This window comes from Etheostoma cragini, chromosome 9, assembly GCF_013103735.1.
Source record: "Etheostoma cragini isolate CJK2018 chromosome 9, CSU_Ecrag_1.0, whole genome shotgun sequence".
Classification (NCBI taxonomy): Eukaryota; Metazoa; Chordata; class Actinopteri; order Perciformes; family Percidae; genus Etheostoma; species Etheostoma cragini.
The window spans coordinates 16957952-16963003 of NC_048415.1; the positions used below are offsets into that span (position 1 = coordinate 16957952).

General features: G+C 40.7%; 1 long non-coding RNA gene across 1 annotated transcript in view; it reads left to right on the forward strand.

Moving 5' to 3' along the window:
- LOC117950549 overlaps positions 1-4668 on the forward strand; it is a 13510-nt gene extending 8842 nt beyond the window's left edge. Inside the window, exons 2-3 of the long non-coding RNA XR_004657935.1 lie at positions 228-237; positions 4589-4668. This is a non-coding gene — a long non-coding RNA (uncharacterized LOC117950549). The remainder of the gene's footprint in view (positions 1-227; positions 238-4588) is intronic.
- The last annotated feature ends 384 nt before the right edge of the window (positions 4669-5052 follow it).

Here is a 5052-nt window from a genome sequence, read left to right on the forward strand (position 1 = left end):
GACTTCTTCAGCTTTGTAGCAGGGCTGGAAAAGCCTTATCTGCTTTATTCAGCAGTGGTCTCTCCTGGGAAGCGAGGATCTCAGTGCTGAGGGACTGTCAGGTCCTGCCAATAGCCGTAATGGGCCCTAATTCTACATTAATGCAGTCTAAATGAAGTGTCACAGGAAGATTGATCTGTTGAGGGCGTTCCCTTGATGGAGGTTGTTCTACTGAGTGGGCACCTCAGTGGACACCTGGTTACACTCTGCAATGCCCCAGGGGACTCATCTGAAGCCTGCAGAACAACCTGTCACATGTCTGAGTGCGTGTTCAAAAAGTCTTAACATATTTAAAGAAAACGGTAACAGGGTGTAATTTCTATGATTTCTGTGAATAAATGCTAGCAGGTAGAGGGATGGAGCTGTCCCGTCTCTAATGTTTTGAAAATAGTCTTAATATTCGCTAGGCTCCTTGTGATGAAGGTACATTTTTCATCATGTTCTGTTGTCTGACAGGTGCATAGGCTGGATAATGCTGCCAGTGGGAGACTTTGCAGGGAGCTTAAATACAACCAGTCCTCCTACTGTACATATCTAAAACCCCATTTTACTCCTTTCCATTAGTAATTCTTGTCCACAGAAATGGATATTTACTCACTGTCAAGTTTAAACTGATACTTTTCCTGTATGTATCGTATTAGGCTAATCATGCAGTAATTCTAGTTTCTGTATGCTTGTCAAATATACGGTAAATACAGCTGGGCAGCCACTTGTGACAAGATTGTTCAAGATCCAAGTCAGATCAAATGATGGAGCGTCATTAGGCAGGGACAGTTTGGAATATTCATTTCCAATAAGGGCCTGCTATATATTGAGTATTTTATGATGATACATTAATAAACTTTGTATTCCAAAAAAGTTTATCACATAGAAATACTTCCTGTAAACGTATTTTGTTAAACAATGTAATGATACCTTAACAATTTAAAAAAAAAATTTTTTTTAATGATCATTTGCTCACATAAGTAAAGTTATATATCATTAAGGTATATTGCATCATAAAGTATAGGCAGGTATATAGTAGGTATTATAAACTATGGTCCTTGCTTTTTCATTTTTTTTTTTTTTTGGTTGGTTGTTTTTATTTTGGGGGGTCCTTTACTTGTCCGAATAGAAATTGTGGTTTTGGGCTACACAAATAAAATCAACTTCATAAAATGTAGCCAACTTTAAAAATTAAATAGGGCATTGGCATACAAATTGGACAAAATTAGCCACACTCTGGCAAAGTGCAAATTATATTTTACTTGACTTTTCATTTGATTTTTTTTGTCATATGTGTGGGAGATTTAAACTTTCACTTGACTTTAATGATTTAAAGTGTGACTCTAAATAAGGCCTATGGGCCCTTCAAGGTTCCATTTGATGTTTAAATCACATTCACGCAATGGTAGCATTTAGCCATGAGGCTCACAGTACTGGACACACTTCCTTCACATCAAACATACTTCCATACTTAATTGGAACTCCATAAATGATATTTCACTTAGTTATGGTTGCGGAAGGGCGTTGCAATGAGTGTGTCAAGCTGCTGATTGTGTCCGACTGCACATGAGCAACATATGCATACTGGATGTGTGCACCTTAAACATTAGAAGCAGCAGGGCCCTGGATGAGCTTCCTAGGTGACCCAGGAGACTACAGCAAGTGTGTCAATGTCAGTTTGATTAACTGGCTTTTGGCACATGTGGTCAGGTTAATGAAACTCAGTGAGAAGGCACTTTTTCCTGGTTCCCTCCCTGCCAGGAAGCTGCGGGTGATGGGATGAGGTTCAGCAACTCGCTCCCTCTCTCCCTCAGCGGCCCCCCCTCTCCACCAACGGGACAGTCTGATACCCTCTTTAGGCACCGGAGCTGTTGAGATGTATTACTTATCCACATCCCAGTCAATGTATATTCAACTGATGAGATAATCAGTTTGGATTTCTTTACTAATGGAAAAGTAGAAATGTAAAGTTTTGAAATAGCTCTCCCTGGTGATCCATAAAGATTTAATGAAATCTCATGAAAGCATGCAACACAAAAAAAGTTTTTTTGTAGAAAACCTCTGAATGGGTTGGATCCTGAAAACTTCCAGTAACAAAAATCCAACCAATGAAAAGCTTTCTTTAAACACACAGAATTTAGTTAAGGTTTTCTCCAGGATTGCCAAGGTTATCATGACACCAGCTCTTCAAAACCTCTCTTTCTTCGCTGACACAGAAGTAGGGCACACCGGAGAATGAGCAACACAATTGGGAGGCATCCTGTCGCTTTAAGAGGGGGACCCATCTAATCTCTCCCTATCCACTCAGGCCCTGGATTTATAAATTTCCTGCAATCTCGATTCCTAAAGCCGTCTTGATTTTGAGAGTGTGTGTGTCTGCCTGTGAGAGAGGAAGTGTAGGACTGGCAAGAGGTACTATTGGGGGGTTGTGGTTTGTTTGTGCTGTCCTTTAGAAAAAGAGCTTACGAGTTCAGCAGAAGAAACGCGGGGAGCTAATGTGAAGATTTAGGACTTTCTCCGAGGCTTGGCCTCGTCTAAGCTCTGTTTGCTTGAGCCGTTTGTGGGGTCCTGCTCACACTAAACCCAGATTAATATTCCCCCCATATCCAACCAGCCCAGACACCGGCTCCCGGCCTCGCTGTCCTCCACCCCACCCCCCCTTCCCTGCCTTTTCTGGCCGTGATCGTCTCCCTTCCCTAATCCAAGTCCGCTGCCTCTCATCTCGCTCTTTATCTCGTCTAAGTAAGCACCTTTCTCATGGCTTCTTTCCATGAGGGGAAAGCAGCAGGAGGAGCGTAAATATGTTTTCCCCGAGCCCTCCTCATTGCTCACTGACCTCTGTGAGGTGTTATTATCAGAGTGACTGCTAAGCCCTGAGATTGCTTTTAGCCAGGTTCAGCAGGGGAGAGTAAGGCTGGCTTTAATGGCTCTGTATTGGTTTACATGCCACCCAATGAACACATAATGGATGGGTATTAGGTTAATATCAACCATAAACACACTAATATACCCAAATAAATAAAAGGTAGACTTTTTGTTCTAAAGAAATATATTTGACATGTCTTTAATTTAGAGACCATGCTACTTAATATCTTCAACATTTTGCATATTCATAAAGGAATCTACTTTTTGAGTGTAAATTAACAAACTAGTCCAAACCACTTTCTGCCACATCTCTTGGATGAAAAATAACTTCAGTAATTTCTAAAGAATCTTATTTACTCCAATGTAATTGCCACAATAAATACATTATTGTTTTATATTTTTATTATTATGTAATCTGTTAGAGCAACACCAAGTTGTTGTGATTTACACTGTCACACCAAGTATCAACTTCCGAATTTACTGTAATAATAAATCTAGTCCTTTCCCCACACTCATCACAAAACATGCGCAAGTTCAATTTATTGCAGTATTTTGGGGATTCATGTTAGATTGCATTGCACTGTTGGGTGTTCCTGTTATTTTGCCCACAGACATTGTCCCCTGCCCATCTCCTTTTCAAAAAAAACTAATTTGAAAATGAGCTGAGATTGATTTTTAAAAGATACTTTTGCACTTAAAAACATTCAAATTCTATACTACTTTACATTGATTAACTCTGAATACAGCAGAAATGCATCACAAGCAGCGGGCCAATAGCAACAGTAAGATTGTCACTGCTTCACTGCTACACTTCCCCACTTCTGGTTTTCCAGACTCCCTCTCAAGATTGTCACTGAAAGCCTCTTCTTCATTCTTTTTTTGTTGTTTTTCCTCTCTTTCTTGTTCCTTTTCTACCATCTGGATCAAGGCTGAGAGAGGAATAACAAATGCATTTTGAGCCGAGAGAAAAGAGGGATGAATTTGGCGTGCTAAACAGGCAGGCTAAACCCATTACCTAAGTGTTCTTTATCTTCCCATATGCTTTTGTTGTTTAATCAGCTTTGTATCTCTCCAAATCCTGGATTGAGATAACAAACAAATGGATGAGCTCAACGTGCAGAGTAAGAAAGCCTTTTTGCTGGCACCTTAAATGCCAAAGACTTTACTGGTACTGTGCAGTGGTCAGAGCAGAACACACAACTGGGTCAGGTTCTGATTTTCGGACCAGGCCATCATCCAGTTCTCCCTAAAATTACGTCCTCATCTCCCTCCTGTTGTAAGGGAATGGACCCAGAGAGAGGGGAAAAGGGGGGGGGGGAGAGGGCAAAGCTGGGGCTCACAGATTTGCAATCTTCAGCCACAATTTCATTCTGCTTCTTCTACATAAGAAAAGGAGGATTCTAGATTATCTCCGGCACTCAAAGATAGGGGGGGTTGAAGACTCAGTGCATACAGAAAGGACTTTACTGCCAATATGGTTCTACAATAGCCACGATCGTTATCAGATTTACTTTTGGGTTTTCTAAAAATATGGTCTGTGTCTGCGGCTGCTGTAAACACCGACCGACAAAACCTTAAGGTGACTGTGAACTTTTTGAGAAATACTCAATAAAAAAAAATTTAAAAAAATGTTTATATTCAGCACATTACATCGGCCAAAAAAGGGTGTTTCTCTGTGCAACTGATCTAAAGTGACCAGAGGCCTGTATTACGAGGCAAGATTTGGCGTTAACAAGGTAACTTCAGGTTCAACCCAGGGTTTTGTGTATTGCAACGATGAATCACTTGGATCAATCGCCATGGTAACATATGCTGAACACCTTACCCGGGCGGTAGCAGATTCTGTTGGAGATTAGAGATCAACCGGTGTAAAAGCCCTACCGACCCACTGCTGACCAATCAAATACTCGGTTGACAATGGCGTCACTGATCTGATAAAAGCCACTGGAGCTCGGTGGGCGGAGAGATACAGGTGCGCTTATAAAAGTTTACATTTAGAGACCAACAACCCTGTCAACATTCCCCGATGGGTATATTTATAAAATACATAGATTATAAGCGAATGGAATTACGTATAGGCTATTTATGTTTTACGATGATAAAAGTACTGATTATTTAAATGGAGTCTGGTGGGTTTGGTGATAGTGACTTTGCCCTAAAATT